General features: G+C 36.9%; 1 protein-coding gene across 6 annotated transcripts in view; it reads right to left on the bottom strand.

The window, feature by feature from the left end:
* The window catches only part of MAP2 (microtubule associated protein 2), a 238,807-nt gene that overhangs the window by 157,144 nt on the left and 61,387 nt on the right, over positions 1 to 20,276 (bottom strand). For all 6 annotated transcript variants that reach the window (XM_080667398.1, XM_080667404.1, XM_080667391.1 and 3 more), the window contains exon 2: positions 15,083 to 15,132. The gene's annotated coding sequence lies outside the window, so the exon portion shown is untranslated. The remainder of the gene's footprint in view (positions 1 to 15,082; positions 15,133 to 20,276) is intronic.

Raw genomic sequence — 20,276 nt, 5'->3', positions numbered from 1 at the left:
ATTTAATCTCTTAGTTTTCTGCATTCTCATGATGTCACTTCCAAGACTTCCAGTTTCCTTTTAAAACACAGCTGCATCAAGTCGATTGCTACACTCAAAAGCATAGGTCTTAAAAAAGTGATTGGGCATTCCCAATCCACTGATGATTGAAAATATGTTCGCATTATCAGATCTTTTAAAAAAGTCCATGATATGTTTAATTGTGTAAACATATCTCCTTTGCATTGCTTTTTAAGCTTTAAAAACATCAAAATCATAACATGACATGACATGAGAAAAGTTCCATTTTGACAAAATTAAAAACACAAAAATTCTTCTACTCAGAAAATAAATGTAATGGAGAAAATAAATGTAAAAATAGAATTGGCTGGAAACCAGCAACCACAAGAAAAGAAATACTGCAGGAAATGGAACTAATCAGTTAATATGGTGAAGATTTTTTTTCCCAGACTTTCTTTAGGAGGAAAAAAAAATTGTAAATTGTTATAGAAACTAAAAGTTTAAATAAAGGTACAGAATTCTTGAAGTATGTAGAATTTCATGTGAATATTTGCTGTTGGTTTTTTTTTTTAAATAATGTAGTATTTGGTGGAATTTCCAAAATTAACCTTGAGATTCTTCTGTATCCCTGGGAAACTTGAGTTGGAAGGGCTGAAGCTTTTGAGGAGTAAGTTGTACATCATTATGCCATGACACCCTTTCCAGAGGCATGCTGGTCTTTGTCCCTAACCCAAGTCACTCCCAGGGTCAGTCCATTCAGGAAAGGCCTTGCTTTGGCAGAACCCTCTGCAGCTCAGCAAGACACTGCCTAGAGAGATTTCACTTCCATGAATTAAGAGTCACCCACACACTGCAGATTTCATACTGTTAAAGTTGCTCCTTTGTATTATTCTCCCATCATGACTTACTCAGATCTTTTGGTTATTTTAGTATCAAATACACCATTGTTTTTTAGCTGTCTCATGCCTGAGAAATGCCATTTTAAATAAGGATATGGAAAATGGATGCCTGTATTTTAAAAAATATATTTAGAAATAATTGTCTTTTATTTGCTAGGGATTTTTGGAAAGCCAGTGTCATCAAACTTGCCAAATATCCTGAGATTCTAAGTTTTTTAAAAATTAGTAGCTAATTTACTTCACAAAGTCATTCATAAAAAGGGGGGGGGGGAGGAATGGGTGGATTAAGACCCATATGTAATACCTTAATCAATAAAGAGAGGGAGAAAAAAAGCTTGAGAGCCTCTGGGCATATATGCAAAGATGGCAGATTCAGGGCTATAAAGAATGGACCCCATCGTGCCCAGCCAGTGAGGCTCAGTGGTTGAACATCGATCTATGAACCAGAAGGTCACAGTTCAACTCCCAACAGGCCACATGCCCAAGTTGCAGACTTGATCCCCAGTTGGGACTTGCAGGAGGCAGCCAATCAATGATTCTCAGCCGATCATTGATGTTTCTATCTCTCTCTCTCTCCTTCTCCCTTCCTCTCTGAAATCAATAAAAATATATTTAAAAAAAGAAAAGAATGGACCCCACGGTGACACCTAGAGCTGATATAATCACAGCATTTTAAACCAAAATATATGTTCATTAGAAACCATACGGCAGATCTCTGCTTAATTTACATGTAAGAAAACCCAGGTCTCCAGAGTTGAAATTCCTTATTCAAGGTCACACAGCTGTTGAGTAGAAGAGGCAATAATTGAACCCAGGTCTCTGGACCCCAAGGGACATTGATGGTCACTAATTATCATGGGTAAGGAGAGTTCCAGTCAGTAACAGAAAAACACATCAGGTAATAAACTGGGAGGGTGGGGGTGAAGGGGTAGGGGTAGGGGGGATTGACATGGAACTTTTTCACACCCTTGTTTTCACAAAAGCTTATTCACACATAAATTAATGAAGGTCTTGAGACATGTTATAACCACCATTTCACAATATTCAGGCAAAAGATATAAGGATTTTATGCAAGACATTGCTACGTACATTACATAAATTACTTCATTTATTTCCTTTGATTACCATTATATTAAGTTTTATCTCCCTTTTGGGGCTACCAACATACCAATCGTCATAGCCAGTAAGTGCTGGAACCAGTATTTGAACGCATTTCTATGTGATTCCACAGTCTATATTTATACCAAAGAATTAATTGCTTAACTCTTGAAAGTTATCCTCCTGACCCTGCCTACCTCCTTATCATTTTCTAGTAAATATATATAGTTATTTTTAAAAATTTGACTGTAGAGCTGCTTCTGCTTATGAAAAAGATCATATTCCTAAAATTAGACAGAAATAAGCATTGAAATGGATTCTAAATAGAAATAAATAAGATGAATTGGACTTTAAAAATGAAAATCTTTATGTCTCAAGCACTTAAAATGCCTTCCAGGTTTCCATGCCAACCTCTCTAGGATACTAAAATAAGCTGTGAAACAACCTTTACCCACATCACATTCTGTAGGCCTTTGATCCATTAAACGGTTTCACTGTATTTTTTTTTTTTTAATATGCCCAACTAAATTTTGAATATCTAGCAAATGGGAGAATAACACTTGCCTGGTCATTGGTGAAGCAGGCAATGCAGCTTATGTTTTTCTAACTAAGAGAAGCCTTAAAACACAGATTTGAAGGGGAGTTTTCATTTCCATTAACTTTCTTTTTATGTGTATCCATACTTAGTCACAGCTTTTCAAAATAGAGTTTTATAAAAGTTATGCTTAAAATATAAACAGCACTAAGTGCTTAACAGTGAATCTGTAGAAGACAAATCTGGAAATCTAGGGCACTTCCATCCTTGATTCAGACCATCTGGCCAAAGAAAACAGAATAATAAAAAGCCAAATAGAGCTAAACAGGTCTGCTGATTCTTCTCATGCAGTTTGAAGAGATTTCTTTTTATTGACCAATAAACATTCATTAAGGGCGAATGCACTGCAGTTCTGTGGGCTGCGGAGTATATTAGGGGGCCTTCAGTGGGGAAGAACAAGAGACTGCTGGAGAGGCGGGCAGGGAGATCCAGCGTGTAGGTTCCGTTTCTCACATGCAGAAGGAACAGGCAGATGGCAGCCCAGACAGACTGGTTAGAAAGGAAATGCTCAGGATAGCAATCAAGAGGGGCACACCAGGCACTGGGAATAACCAAAACAGCTAGCCAACAATAGCAACAGGAATGACCGGGAGAGTAATAAAAAAAAATGGTATCGGGCAGGGTGCCAAAAAGACCGTAATGAGAAGGCATATATATGGTCCCTGCCTTCAAGTCACTTAGCATCTAATGAATAAGAAAAACGAATGTTGATTTAAGAATGCGAATAAAGTGGAATGCCATAGTAAACCAGAGTTCTGTTGCTATGGGAGTGCCCAGCTGAGACATTGGCCCAATGGAAGGAAGGCTTCCCTGAGAAACTGCTGTCTGACAGGCATCCCAACAGGAAAAGAAAAGGGGGAAATAAGGAGAGAGGATGCACGATATGAGGCTGAAAAACTACTTGCTGATACTAATTGAAGGTGAATACAAATATCAATTTTTTTTTGTGCCTTACCAGGCTTTGCCTAAGCATGCAATATGTCATATCTAAAGACAGATTCAGCTCTAGCTGGTTTGGCTCAGTGGATAGAGCATTGGACTGCAGACTGGAAGGTCCCGTGTTCTATTCCAGTCAAGGGCACATGCTCGGGTTGCGGGCTCGATCCCCAGTAGGGGGCGTGCAGGAGGCAGCCAATGAATAATATTCTCTCATCATTGATGTTTCTATCTCTCTTTTCCTCTCCCTTCCTCTATGAAATCAATAAAAATATATTATAAATAAATAAATAAATACATACATACATACATACATACATATTCAGGCAACCCTAGAAAAACAAGAAAAGACAACTGTAAATCCATTAGTCATGACTACTCCTATTTCATCACCCATAAGAGTGGGCTGTACTGAGTGGATGTCTCTTTAGTTTATTGGCCTATGTTTCCTGCCCATAAGTTATAATATGTTTGACTGAAACTTTCATTTCTGAAGGGGTAGTAGCATCAACTAAAACTTTCCCTAAATGGGGAAGATTTAAGATTTGATCAAAGGTAAAGAGACAAAACAAACTTTCATACAGAGCTTTTAAAAGGAGCCTAATGAGTAATTCTGTTAATAACCATTTCCTGGATTGAGGTCTCAGGCCATGCCACTCTCATTGGGAAAGACCTATAACTGTAAGCCTCTTACACATATGAATAAATTTAAAACTTATTTTATACATTGATGTGAACTCTTGATCAGGGATTAAAATCATAAAATACTCATGGTATTCATAGCACTTCCAAGTTACTTTGAAAAGTATTTGTCACAAACAGTTCTTAAAGCATCATATAAGATGGGGCAATATTTTTCTCAATCTGAGACTGAAGATTCGTCAATCAACTTCAGTGACATGATTTAGCCTCATTTATCCTGCTCTCTTCTTCCAGCTCACTTTCCTTCCTCTGTCTTTAGAGTTCAAAGTGCTGTTTAGAAGCAAATGCCATCATTTTTGCTCTCAAGTTTATGATGCTTCTGACTTATGCCTTATTTCAGAAGTGCATGACTATGGCTTTCTCTCTGATTAGCTGTTGGAGTCTATGTTATTCTCTTTTCTTGATGTCAACTCTCAACTTCCAGATGAGATTCAATTGGTGAAATAAATGGAGCCCCATCATTTCAACCAAAACACTGGTAGGAAGGATGCTGAAAAGAACTGTCTGGTTCCTCTAGCGTGTGGGTGTCTTACCACAGGGTTTTGTTACTTCTCTACGTAAAAGTGAGTGGAAAAAATACCCTCATTTGAATTATATTTATAAAGACATTTTCTGAACCCAAACTCTAAACATAATGATCTGTCAAAATATTTTTGTGTGTGATTTACGACTTTACTTATATAAAGTCTTATAAAGCTGAACCAAACTGCATTATCAAATATTTAATCTATTACTTATTGAAAAGAATAATATCATGGGGGCTCTGGTACTCATGAAAACAATAACTATTGAGTTTAGCAAGTGAAGCTTCTTTAAAATGTGTTATAGAACGGAATAAGTGAAGCTTAAATTCTTTATCTCAAACTCCAAATTTCCTGGCTTGTCAGGTCAGGTAGGTCATGAATGTGGTCCTAATGTTCTTTGAAAGGCAGAGTCATACTGACAGAGTTCTAATATCACAAAGCCTCTTTACTGTTCTTTGTTTGAGAAGTTAGAAGGACAGATGTCAATCATTACAGCAGAAACAGTTTAAAAAAAAACAAAACACAAAGAACATTAAAATGTTTATAAGAACCAAGGTGAAGCATTAAGACAGACAGATGAAGGTGGGAGGAAAGTTATGATCCAATCAGTCACCCTTGATTCCTGAAGAATAAGTCCTTTCCTAGTCATGAAAAGGGGGTGGGGGGAGGGGAGAGACTTGTCAGTGCTGCCACAAAACAGCTTTAAAAGCCACCAACGGATGCGTTTTTAAATTGTTACTAGTTGAGGACAAATCATTTGGCAAACTCCATATTATATTTAGGTTTGTCAAATAAATGTGGTGTCAAGTTCACGCATGTACATACTTCAAAGGCTGTTTGAGTTACCATCTGAATAAGAGAAAGCAAGACTATGCCTGTTACGTTTCCTTCTAACACACCTGTTGGCACACTGTAGCGCTCACAAAAGCATTTGTTTCATTAATAAATCATTTACTAGGTGTCATTTTACACAGACTGGAAATAAACTTAGACTGCCTCCGTACCGGAACAGGAAATTATAAGAAGCTCTAAACCTGACTTGGGAGGCAAGTTAGCAAAATGGGGGATTTTCAAAAGAAAATGCAATGCACTATCTTTAATCTCACTGCCATTGATCAATATTAATTCTGTCAGCCCTTATTAACAAGTTACCATCACACAGCCCAACATGTAATTTAGCATGAATAGAGTTTTGCTCAGAGATTACTGCATGATATGGGTCAGGTTAAAAAGAAATCCAATAATACACATGGAATTTAAAAGTGTGAGTCCTGTTTAGTCTGAAAAGTATAAGTAATAGGTAGCAAGGCAAACAATAACGCTAAAATCTATCCTAAGAAACTATAAGCTCTTGAGAAATAAATGGCCTTATGAAAGGGGAAATAATTTTCCTTGTTAAAGGATGACTCTGAAGGCCTTAGGATGTGTGAAGAAATTTCCCTTATAATTAGAAGTTAGGCCTTCACTTCCAAATTAATAAAACAAAACAAAATAATGAAAAATAATAATTCTGCTGGGAATATTGAGCCCTTGTACATTCTTTTCACAAAAAGAACTAAAATTCCTGTAGGTGAATAATGCTGCTTCACTATCAGTCATTAGTAGAGTTTTCTCCATATCCTTCTTTAGAATGCTAATTTTATACACACACAAATGTGAATGTTAAACTGATGCTACTAAATTTAAAGAGAAATTTTAAGAAAAAAACTGTTTGGGGGAAAAAGAATTCTTTTATTAGATCATATGGGTTTGAGCTCTGTATACGTATAAGTGGGGGAGAAGAAACTTTCCTCTACTCTTATATAGTAGGTTTTGCCGGCTGGTCTAAATAATCAAATCAACATAAGACAGATTAGCAAGAGAAAATAACCAAGTTTAATTACAAGTGTATGTACCAGAACCCCACATACCCAAGAGAGTCGGAGACCCCACAAACAGGAGCGATTCAGAGACAGAAAGAGAAAATGAGGTATACGTGACATTCTGTGTTAAGGCTAAGATAAGGCACCTTGGAGCTTCAGAAAGGAGGAAGGTCATTTGCAGGATAAGAAAAGCAGATGTTCAGTAATTAGAAGCTTGCTCTGCCCTCTAGATAGGTCGTAAAAAGTTATTTCTGGTGATAGCTCTTATTATGGTCAAAGCCCCTAATTTAAATTCTTTAAGGCAGAGGTAAAGTTCCTTGTGAGCTCCCAGTACCATCATGGGGAGGCCTGTTCTCAACTTCTTTAGATACCTATTAAGAAATGAATTGCCCTAGCTGGTTTGGCTCAGTGGATAGAGTATCAGCCTGCAGACTAAAGCGCCCAGTATTTGATTCTGGTCAAGAGCTGTGGGCTTGATCCCCAGTAGGGGGCAGCTGATCAATGATTCTCTCTCATCATTGATGTTTCCATCTCTCTCTCCCTCTCCCTTCCTCTCTGAAATCAATAAAAATATATTAAAACAAAAAGAAATGAATCATCAGCTGCCTTATAGGGAAGCCTCGCCTTAGTAATCTCCAGATCTATTTATCGACAGATGCTCACTCTGGGTGCAACCTGAGTGATTACTCCCAGAAAGCTCATAATTGCAGTAATTAGGGTCCTGTGACCTCCAGCTTGTTTTGCTTTGAAGAAAAAAAAAAAAAAAAAAAAGCAGATGGCCAAACATTAGCATCTGAATGAGCACCTAGGTCTTTCAGTTTACTTAAATGCACCAGAAAGCTGTAAATGCCCAATCTGACACCACTTTAAAAAGTAGTTTATGCGTTTTTTTTTATATAGCCCATTCTGAACACTAGTACCCTGCTAATTTACCCAGCAACCTGATGGCTGAGTGTGTGGAAGGAGGGGTAATTTCACTAAATCTTTCCATTTTAAAGGCTATTTTGTTTGTTTTAGAATATACAGCAGTATATTAGAACTGAAACCATCCATTGACTACTTTTCTTACAAAACAATGTTTTTATTCATTGTAAGGGCAAATAAATTGAAATTAAAAATAAGAGGCTTATTTTCCTTGTTGAAAATAAGGTTAGAGACTTTGCCCTTCTCCCTTTTCTTTCAGAGTTTCTTTCACGGTCCTTTTCAAAGGTATGTAAATCTTTATGCTGGTTAATTTAAGCCTGGGGCCACTCTCACACTCCAGAATGTTTACTCAAGGGCCAAGGAGTCCTTTTTTTTTTTCTTTTTTTTTTTAATGCAAACATACAAGAAGATATCTCTCTATCTCCCCATTCCTGTGTGAGCGGAAGAGTCAAACTTCCTGGGTTCCTTGCTCCAAACTGTAAAACAACTTCCGGTCATAAAGATATGAGAAGTTTGTCCTCTGGAGAAAGGCAATTAATTAGCTTACACAGATGGGCATGCCAATTGCTAGGTAAATGTGGTCCTCTTACTTGAGGACTAGTTGCTGTTTATCTTGAAAGCATGCATGTAATGGATTGTATCTGCTTGGCTATGTAAAAGGGTGACATTGCCCTAACCCAGTGGTCGGCAAACTCATTAGTCAACAGAGCCAAATATCAACAGTACAACGACTGAAATTTCTTTTGAGAGCCAAATTTTTTAAACGTAAACTTCTTCTAACGCCACTTCAAAATAGACTCGCCCAGGCCGTGGTATTTTGTGGAAGAGCCACACTCAAGGGGCCAAAGAGCCACATGTTGCTCGCGAGCCGCAGTTTGCCGACCACAGCCCTAACCGGTTTGGCTCAGTGGATAGAGCATTGGCCTGCGGACTGAGGGGTCCCAGGTTCAATTCCAGTCAAGGGCATGTACCCAGTAGGGGGTGTGCAAGAGGCAGTTGATCCATGTTTCTAACTCTCTATCCCTCTCCCTTGCTCTCTGTAAAAAAATCAATAAAAAAAATATTTAAAAAATAAAATAAAAGGGTGACATTGTTTTTGGTCTTTGCAATCTCTTAGTGGATTGCCTGTAATAAGCAACACATTCTAGTTAAAACTTATTCAATAACATAATGGTTTTCTTTCTCTAATACCTTTTTGGAGAGGATTTCTGGGTTGGGAGAAGTTTTTGTTTTAATTATATTTCCCCAACAATTCCAATTCCAATCAGCCCCTTTTCCCCTGCAGTTGAGCCCTTTGAGATAATATAACAAATAATTTAAATGATGAAATTCCAAAATTCCCATGTGAAGTTGAATAAAGATATATAATACTTAATGTTACTATTCCATTTACCTTTCATTATAAGCTTGGTAATATCAATACCAAGATAAAATAAATTCAGATAGCATGAATGCTCGTTGGAACATTCAGTTCCATGTGTCAAGATACTGGTGTGTGTTCTTTCTTTTCACGAAACATAACACAAAAACATAATTTGATAGAAGCTCTTAGAACAGACACCCACATGAATATTTCTTAATGTAACTGTTCTTCCGGCACAAAAAGAGCACAACAAATCTCATGATGGATTGGATTTTTGCTCATAGTTAAAAAAAATAAGCACGTAAAAGTAGTTCAACAGATATTTGTGGAAAGAAAAATATGGAAGGCTTAGACAGAAGGAGAGAGGGAAGGGGTAGAATCCAGGTCCAAACCTGTCCTGCGCTCTGTTTCAGGTTTCCTAACTTCCCAGTCCTCCGTCCCTTCTCTGTGCCTTGGCTTCCATGGACCCCTTGCAAGAAAGCCACTTCTTTCTCTTTCACATTCTGTTGTGCTTATTTAAATTCTATTCACCTTTAAACCCAGCTGAAATTCCCCTTTTTTTATAGGAGGTCTTTGTAAATAACAGTAGATTATAACCTCTAGGCTTCTCTCCAGAAAATATGTCTGCACTTAGTATCTGATGATATCACCATGTGTTAGTTACTACTTGTATGCATTAGTTTTCCCTTTCCTCAACTTGATGGCAAGCTATTGCAGAGCAAAGAAACCATTTTTAATACTTCTAAAGAGCCACAGAACCTAGCGCTCAAATGAACTATAAGTGCACGCTCAATACCTGATTTATTAGTAAGTGCTCTGTTTCATTGAAACTGCAGCTTCTCCAGTAGGCTTACTTCATATACACAAAGATTTAACATGAGAGTACAGATTTAGTACCCACAATTTACAAATACTATCATTTACAAATCCCTATGAAACTAGGATACTGAAGAAAACAATCTGGTTTCCCAAAGTCTAGACCAGACCAAAAAAAAAAAAAAAAATTATTATCTGAGCTGTTTTACTTTATATTTTTTTCTTTTTTTTCTTTGGAAAAAAAATTTCAAAATTTTCCTTTGCCCCACCCCTCACTGACCTCCCACCCTGTGAGGTGGTGTACCTCCATGTGGGGCCACCTTAGCTAATGACTCCTGAATCCAGCAAAATGATACATCATTTGACTAGGTGAGTGACTAGGTGAGTGGGATACCATTCATGGCAGTGTTCAATAATGAAATAAGTATCAAGAACAACATTTGTGTGTGTGGTCTTTTCTGAGATAAATAATGAACTGGGAAAAATATCTCTGAGCAAACCATGACACAGAAGTGGTGAAGATACTACGTTCAATCCAAAGACAAACCATTTACCTGAGAAAACTTTCTGAAAGCAAGACCACGTCAAATTACATTTCAAACACTTTTTATGTCTCCCATTGGCATTTTTCAGTTCCTCCAATGTAAAAGGAACACAGCACTTCCAGGTTTAATGGGGGAGGCAGAATGATGTTTAATGTAAATAAAAACAATTTAGATAACTTCTCTGGGGAATTTATATTTACAGCTGATGTCCAATTACTGAAGTGCCATAGATATTATAAGATATCTTAAGTAGTTATTGATATGTTAAATGTAGTTTTTATGTTGTGCATGCTTGTATGAAACAGAAGAAACGGTGATTGCATGCCACTGAAACACCTATATAACAACCTAACCTGAATATATAATTTCTCTTTGGTCATTAATTTCACCTTGTCTTACATGGCTGCTTGTATATGCTTCAAACACACTACTAATAGTAAAAGACTTACATCTTTATTAAACAGGTAGAAAACCCCAAGGGTTTAACTAAGTACAAAGGTCCTCTCCCTGTGACATAATTGCCAGATGGTCTGTATTAGGTCTCTAAGTCCCTAAGAGATAAAGGAGAGTTAAAGTGAAATTTAAAAGTGTTTGCATCTATAAAGTTGCCTATCAAGTTAACTGTTCACTGACCCATTTTTCCATATTTCCAAACTTATTTAAAATTTTTTTAAATAAGAAAAACCTTGGTGAAAAAAAATCACAATTAGAGGGAGGAATCCTTGTAATTTCACTTTCCCTAATGGTTTCAGAAATGAAGCCTCAGTTGCTCCATAGAAACATGTAAGTTTTCCACCCCTGTTGTTCAATTTATTCTCCTTTATGGGGCTAGTATTTCTTATATCTGACTTAAGACCCCTTAAAAGGCCAATATAGTTGTTTTTTAAAAAATTGGGCTAGCTCATTCTTGCACCTTAGTCTTGTACTCAGAGAGCTACTTCTGGCAAAGACATGGCAAAAGACTTAAGGACAAGACTGAAAAAGTAATTTCCTTCTATGGGTGAATCATCTTTAGGCAAAAGATATCAGGTTCACTCTTATTTATCATTCTAAAGATTAATACTTATAAATGAAGCCATCACTGAATGGTATATACTTGCATATTATAAGCAAATAATTACATTTGGGTAAATGTGTATTTTTCTACTTACTTTTATACCTAAAAAATACTTTTCTATATTTTTAAGAACTATTACATTTCACAAAAGAGTCAATTGTAAAAATTGTGTCTGGTAACTAACTTTCTCTAGTCATATAATGAGGATGACAGTATTTAAGTTCTAAATATCTATTTACATTCTAAAAATTAGTCAATGTATTTGCTTTATTTTTGAACTATAAACTTTATTTGAGACAGAGAGAGGGAGAGAGGAGTGGGTAGATACATAAATACAGCTATGGATGCATGTGTATAAGTGTTTTTAATCTGTCCTTCACTAAATAGATTTTAAAAAGTGGAAGGAAAAGTAAACATAACAAAGACTCTAAAATAACATATGCTGATGGTCATAAGACATTGAATAATATGGAATGAAGCCAAATTCACTTTGGTTTGTCATGACAAATGGTTTTTCAACTAACCATTTTAATATTCCTAAATAACTGGAAGGAATTTGTTCAGAAAAGGCAAATGATTTTACCTTCTTTAACAGGAATAGCCCATCAAATATGCCCCAAAGAAAAGCCCTTGTATTGTTCATTGGCAAACTATGCAACATCAGCATGCACATCTATGTATCTATACTGGTATAACATATATGTAATTATATATTATATTCCTTTTTCTGCTAAGCAATTGATGATTTTCTATTCTCAGTTGAATAAGTGAGGAAACTTAGTGAGTCTCATGTAGATTTATAGAATCTGAGAAACAAGAAAGCATATCTCCTTTTAATAATACAAAGTTCTTACTTTGCAATAAGTAGGCCATAAAAGAAATAAAGGATTTCTAAATGAATGGACTTCTTACATAAGTATAAAATGCTCTTAAGTTTTTATTTCCTCTAAACTTCCCTAATGAGATATAGGCTCAAATGAAAGTCATGGTATTCTTTAATGATATAAATTGTCTACAAAAATGATCCCCCATGCTATTCTTTGGAATGGCACTCTTTCGGATGAATTCAGGGAAAGAATAAAAATTAGCTGGTCAATGAATTAAATCCACAGGACTGATTTCTTAAGCATGGGGTTTATATGAAAACGTATCCAGGCGGTTGTCTTTTGTAGCCATTTGATACTGCAAACATTTAGCTAAGAGAAAAAGAATCAGTTGGAACATTCTTTTCTCACATGGAAAAAACAGATCCATTACTTGTTATTTAAGATATTTCTGGTGGGCTGTTTTCTTATTTGTCCTCTGTGGCATGGCATCAACAAAGCCAATTTCCTCAGTATGTCAAGACTGTCAAAATAAAGAGCAATTCTGAAAACACATATTCCTGAGGCATTCCATTGGGTCATATGAGGAGACTGAGAAGTGATAGTGAGTTTGCACCTTCTCCCCACTTCTCCCGTTCCAAATCATGGCATGAGTGTATTTCTTTCTTGTAATGTCTGTGATGGGAAAAGATTAGTTTTTATAAAAAGGAAAAAATAAGTGCTTATGATGATTCAGATTTCAGAAAGCAGCACGAGAGAAAGCAAATTCTCCTGGGACTAACTGGTCTTTCCAGTCTGAAATGTGATTCTAGCAGCTTTGTATCTCTCCCTAAAGTGGTAAACAAATAATTAGGCAAATCTTTCCAGAATCTCAAAGTCACTTTGTCACATGCCAATCCAATAATTATAATTCTAGATATGTGTTCATCCAGAAGTATATAACTATTACATTATGCTAAATGTAGAAATAAAGTACATTAACAAGCAATTGCTTTTCTCATACCTTCATATTTTAAATCCTCCTAATTAGACCTAATGATTATTGATTATTACTGCTTCAAATGCATTTTAAGGGATTTGCTTCTGCTTTTTGCTCAACTTTTCCCATCACCAGGGGAGAAAATACAGTGGCTAATAATTATTATAACATACATACACTTACATATGCATATATATATATATACTTAGTTTACAGATATGTAATAAAACTGTTCCTTGTTGTTTCTAATCTTTATAATTCACACAATAAGCATTTCCTGGGTGTCCACTTCAAGGCCCTTCCAGGGCAGAGAAACAAGAGTGAAGATCCCAGTTGCTATGAGCTGCTAGGGGAGATAAGACACAGCCAGAAATAATGATAACAGAAAGAAGTCTGAGCAAACGCTGTGAGAGATGTGTGAACAGCAGGAAGCAAGTTAGAAGGGAAATGGAGCTGCTGCTTTTTTAGGTTTTTTCTTTCTTAAATGTGGCCAAAATGAGATGAGATATCAAGTTGTCATATTGACCATACCAACAATAAAACAAAAATCCAAAAAAGAAGATAAAATACGATTTGCTTTTAATTAAAATGAAAAAATTAATGATCCAAACTTAACACTGTGCACTGAAAATATTTCTTATTCAAAGATTTATAGTTTGCCAAACATCTCATTCTACTTGTAACTTCTGCTTAGCAGATGAGTAGGAGCTGCCTGAGGAAATGAGTAGCAAAAAGTTCAAAAGGTCTTACAAGAAATTCCATGTTTAAATGTGTGCAAGTTTATACATAATACATTGAGGAGTAAATATAAAAGGAAGCCAGGCTAAGTGTCTTCATTAAATGCAACACCAAACTATATGAACACATTATATTACTGGTTACAAAGAGACTTTTAACTATTGTTTGTGTGGATATTTCACTTTTTTTCTTGATAAGTTGCTAATTATCAGTAGGCATTATTTTAACATATTATATTTGCTACAATCTACACAGATTTCAAGAATAGCAAAACACAGTTTGTGTATGAAAGAGAGAAATAGTGGTGTGTGTGTGTGTGCATGTGTGTGTGTGTGCGCGCACACGCGTGCTGTGTGCATGTTTTGTATTTGGGTAGAAGAGCAAGGGCACAATTGAGGCCACTGTGCCTGACATTGCAATCTGAAGGCTAACTGAAGGTGTTGACGGCTAAATTCCGATTAATGTAAGCACATAGGAAAAGCCAGTGCTTTCCTTTATGTTAACTATTCATCAAAAGCCTATTCAAAGAGATTCGCAACAACTGATATGTTGCTCTTTTATGAGCAACAAAAGTCCTCATTCAATCAGGGTTTATTTTATTTTAAAATCTGAATGTATGTCCTAGAGAAGAAAATGGAAAGGATAAATGAAATTCTATGCCTCCTGCTGTGAGTGCCCTCTAAGACTCTACCATTACACTAAACTCAGTTTAGCTGGTTTGGGATCTCCCATAAAACCAAATAACGAGAAAATAGAACAAAAGGAATGGCATCTTAAACCTCGGCTAATTAATGAAATTTGCAATTGACAAACAATTTTTCAACACTATCATCCTCAGGAAACGTGGCTATCAAATCATGGGCTTCAAGTGTTGTGCTGCCAAATCAGAAAGCTGACTATTTAAATTGTGAGTTAGCCTCACCAAGAAGTCATTCTTTTCATACGCGTGGTTATTAAATAAATGAATTTGAGTTGGGTCTTCTTATTTAATCAAAATAAGTGAAACACTCCATAATCAAAACGAGTGCAGTACTACAAAAACAAACACAGCTCAGGAAAACACATTTCTAAACATCCCAAGTCTGAGATGTATCCAGGTCTAAGCTCAGCTTTCTACCACACTCTGCAAGGCTATTCTGACCCAGCTGTCCAAAGGCCCTGGATACCTCTATTTTATTTCACAGTTTATTCACAATCAATATTATAAACACACCACCAACCTTAATTCCAGCCAGCAGTCACAAGATAGCTTGGATCAGATCAATGAAGTCTGAAAGATAAACAGAAAGGCAACCCATAAATTTAATCACTCAAATGACTTAGTTTTTTATTGTACTCAGGGAGAAGATAAAATTACTTGGTTTCTTGCACCATAAAATTTACTGGCTGACAACACATTTATTTAAAATAAGGGAATGTTATGTAGTTACAAAACTTTAAGCTTAAAATTATTTTCTAGATTTCACTTAAAAACATATATTAGATGTGGCGCCCTGGGGTACTATGGTAATTAGGCCCTATTTTTATTTTCAGCAGTTTTTATTTACAGTAGAACAATTCTCATGCTTATACTCTGAAATGTCAACCAATTTTTTTAAATAAATTCTGTACTCAATGTACTAACATTTATCTTGAAAGATGATTAATTAAAAAATAATAAAGCTGATCATTTGGATTCTTAATTGGATTTAACATCCACAGACAGTCTGTAGATTTTTAGACCAGGATCAATAATCTTACATCTAAAGGCAAAAAAACAGTCACCAAAGACAATTTCAATGGCAACCTATCCATGGTCCCATTGCTTCTTTATACAAAGCCTTGCCACTAAACTATGCTGAGAAGCACATTGTCAAATGAAAGTAACGAAGGAGGAAAACTCAGGACAAAAGCAAACTCAAAAGGACTGGACCAAAAGTCAGCTTGTCTTTTGGACAGTTAGTAAAAAATATAACTTTAAAATAATATAGAGTGAGATTCTTGACTTGCTGCAGGGCACATCTATGGCTAAATCTCCAATTTAAAAAAAAAAAAAACTTAGCTTAAAAAAAGTTAGCTTCTGGACATGTGTTTATGAGTTAACTGGTTGGAAGTTAGAATATGTTCACATGACATGTTAGAAATGGGTCATTATTGGACACCTAGGTTAAGTCCAAGAGCTAAATTAAACTATAGTGATAACTACTTAATGAAAAGAATAGTCTAAAGTAATATTCATATATTCCAATGAGATGATAGGTTATTCTCATGACTGTAGTAATCATTTCACTATGTATAGGTATATCAAATCATCACATTGCACACCTTCAATATACATATTTTATTAAAAAAATAGAGTACTAGTAAAAAAATTATTAGAAATAAAATTCTTGATTTTTTATCTTAAGGCAGGGGCTGAAGAAAAGTGAACTTTATCATAAAAGAATAAATGATATGTGGATAAAATTGTGGAGATTTTTTGAAAAGGATTTGGGGACACTCTGAGGACTTCTAAGAGTAATGGCTTTAGTATGTCCGCCTCCACTTCAAGCATCTGCCTTTATTTTACTTTGATATAAATATTTTTTTTGCTATAAAGCCAACAGTTCCCAAACTGCTTGCCGTAGTACCCTAAGACACCGGAGTAAATTCAGAGAATGGCGAAATATTTTCAATATATAAAAAAACACAGCAACATCCATCAGGCACCATACAAATTACTAGCTTGAAGCAGTTCACAGTTTCAATATTAGATTACTGATCATTCCTTTCAACGATACCATTAAGTTTGCAAAATTGTTTTTTTAAGATGGTTTATGATATAAAAGCAAACACTGCGTAAATGGTGATGGGAAAATAATTTTTTTAAAGACTTGGAAAAAAAAGTACACATGAACTCTGGGGGATGAAACACACAACACAAGTGGTGGGCACACTGCATGTATGTGCTGTGGAGGTTGAAAAATAATTTCCCTTCTATCCTAACTTCTTCTGGCAGGACTAATAATCAAATTAACACAGGACAGATAATCAGGAGAAAACGACCAAATGGATGATATATGTACATACAGGGAAGAGGGAACACAAGGACCCACTGGGCAGTTGAGGCTTCTATGTCATTTTGGACTAAGGAGAGGAAGGTAAGAGTCTGGGGTTTCAAAAGGGAGAGTGGGCAATTCACAGGCAGAGGAGAAAGAGCAAACACGTGGAAAACAAATTCTTGCTGGACCACCCAGGACAGTGGTCGGCAAACTCATTAGACAACAGAGCCAAATATCAACAGTACGATTGAAATTTCTTTTGAGAGCCAAAATTTTTAAACTTACATTTCTAACACCACTTCTTCAAAATAGAAGAGCCACACTCAAGGGGCCAAAGAGCCGCATGTGGCTCACGAGCCGAGGTTTGCCGACCGCTGACCCAGGACCATGGGACACGGAGGGAAGACTAACAGACTTCACTTGGTTTCTTCTTGTGTCCCACATTTAGTGTATACTAGAGGCCCGGTGCACGAAATTCGTGCAAGGGGCTTGGCCCTCGCAGCTGCGGTGGCTTGCCTCGGCCCTTGCAGCCCTGGCTTCCTACGGAAGGTCATCCGGAAGGACGTCCTGAAGGTCGTTCAGCTGTCTGGTCTAAATAACATATTATGCTTTTATTATTATAGATTGTACTAAGGTGATAGCTTGCTTCCTTTAGGCAAGTAAAAGGGAGGGTCAAAGGTTCTTTGAGTCTTTTGTTTCTTAAAAATAACCAGCCTAAAAGAATCAATATCTCATAAAGCACATTTTAGGGTGGCAAACTACTTCCCCTCAGTACACCTTAACCGTGTTGATCACCAATCATCACTCCCTGAGAAAGGCTGGTTTCCCTGTTGCCGGGAGCCATGGGAAGACCTCAGACAACTGCATATTTGTTTGTGGCGGTTTTAAACCTCAGTTTACCATTTGACCACAGCCATTTCTCCCTCAAAGCCCTTTGGCATACTAGATCAACGTCCTGATATCTTTCATGTTCTTCTAAGGAGATTGGATTTTATCTTTTCTACAGTCACTTTCAATATATACTTTCATACAAAACCAAAATGATTACTTGAGGAGTTTTTAAAAACTCAGGCTTCATGTTTCATTATGTGATTGGGGAGACATTCCAACTTGTTCCCACCACTGCCCCCCAACCTTGTCCCATCTCCAGAACTTCTAGTGGTGTGTTTTTTTTCAAAACAGCAAAATTCAAATATAAACTTCATTTCAAATAGGAATGTTATTTTAGATACGTGAACCTTGCACTTGAATCCACAGGCTTAGCGAAAGAAGAGCACACAGAAGAGCATCAATAGGTATTGGTTAAGTGAATGAAGGTGCTTACTATTGTACCTTTCTGGTGCGTTGTCAAATTTCAATAAACAGTTGAACATCCCCCTTTGGGCAGAAATAAGACAAAAGTCCCACCCTTGCCCCACCTGACTTGCATCAAAAATATTTAATGGAAACAAAGTTCTGAGGAAGAAGAGGTGTTCCGTTTTGAGCTGATGGACTCAAGTTCTCTTAGGGGTTTTGTTTGCTTGCTTTTCTCATTTGAAGGGGGGCACTTCTATTTGCAGCATCAAGAGCAGCTGCTTTGTAAATTAACTCCCCCTACACACACACACACACACACACACACACACACACACACACATTCAACCCAGTTATTAAGCAAATAGGTCCAGAATAGTGGAGATTTATGTAGCCCTAAAGCTCAATCCTCCCTGTGAACATCTGCCATTTCAAACACACAGGTTAAGACTTCTGTGTGGCGTCTTGCTAAACAATGCCCTAAGCATAACTCACATAAAATTCTTATCTGCTGCCTAGGAGCAGAGTCAGCATCTGCTCCTAGTCAGCTTAACTTAGCAGCCTTTTAAAAGCACCACTTCTCCATCCTCTAAGTCTCCTTCTCCACCGCCCCCCCCCCCACACACACACACAAAGGAAATGTCAGAAAACAATCTTGAGAGTTAATTGCTAAAGCTTTTATCTTCCTCTTTTTCCAGTGAGACATGATCTCATACCTACGTATTACAAATCATATTGTGATGGTCAGATCAAATTATAAACCCTACAGCAAGCTTAAGTATGCCTGGTTATCCTGTAACCAGGCATACTTAATAAAGAGCTAATATGCTAATTAGACCGAACAACTGGAAGACCCTCCGGACGGACGAAGCTGGGGCTGCGAGGGCTGGCCGAGCCTCTTGCACAAATTTTGTGCATCGGGCCTCTAGTAAGGAATAAAAACGAAAAGCATCAGACATATTTTAGGTGTTAGTTTATCAAGGTCAACTGTCCATTGAAAAGCCACCTCTCACGCGTTCTGTGCTTCTCCCTTCTTCAAGTGACACCTGAGTCTCAATTTACAGAAACTGTTACCACATAAGTAACAGAAAAGTGACTGCTTGAGTTTCGTTTTACAGATACAAATTCAGGGAATATTGCCATTGGCAGGCAAATTAAAAATAAATTCTAGTCTTTAAATACATCTGTGCTCTTATTTCTTTGTAATCTTTATGTTTTTAAAACACATAGAAGTTTTCTTTTTAATACACTTGTTTACTGTGTCAGAGATCCGAAGTTCTTTGTCATCAAAGAGCTTGCTTAGACTCTAGTGGGATGGAGGTGGTTATGAAAAGACAAAAGGCCATGATACAAAGCAGAACACGCCTGCTTGTCGCAAAGAGCTACCGGAGATGAAAGAAGGGGAGAAGATGAAATCCTGTTATATAGATAAGGATTCACAGAAGGTGCATTTGAGTTGGGCCCTGAAAGAGGCAAAGGACTTTGATTGCTGGGGATGGAATGGAAAGGAGACCAACTCAGACCATTAACTCAGCAGAAACAAAGTAATGAACGAAGCAAAGCCCAGGGGATGTTTGGAACAACCCCTGCAGTACCACCTGCTAGAGGCACACACAAGAGCAATAACTGGTTGAAAGGCTAGGCTGGGTCTTTATAGGGAGTAATGACCTTGAATGAAAAGCTGAGGAGGCTGTACAGTTAAATATGTTTAATTTTGTGTGCTAACGTGAACCACTGAAGGTTTTATGTTAACAGTTGTATAATTAGGACATCTAATCTGGTAGGACTGTATAGACTGGGTCAGAGATGAGAAGAATTAAAGGAGACTAGCCCTCCTTCAGAAGTCCATGTGAATGGTAATGACCAGTCAATTCAGGTAGAGACTGTCAATACAAAGAAGGAAGAATGCTCTAAGGACTGCAATAGGCCAGTGTCCCAGTCCATCCCGGCTGCCATAACTGAGTACCACAGACTGGGTGACTTTAACAACAGAAATATATTTGTCACAGTTCTGGAGGCTGAAAGTCTGAGATCAGGGTGCCAGCTTGACCTGGTTTTAGTAAGAGCCCTCTCTTCCTGGAGTCTGGCTTGTAGACATCTG

Source organism: Plecotus auritus, assembly GCF_963455305.1.
Source record: "Plecotus auritus genome assembly, chromosome: 5".
NCBI lineage: Eukaryota > Metazoa > Chordata > Mammalia > Chiroptera > Vespertilionidae > Plecotus > Plecotus auritus.
Note: the sequence above shows the minus strand (reverse complement) of the source record. Positions and strands in the feature narration are given on the sequence as shown.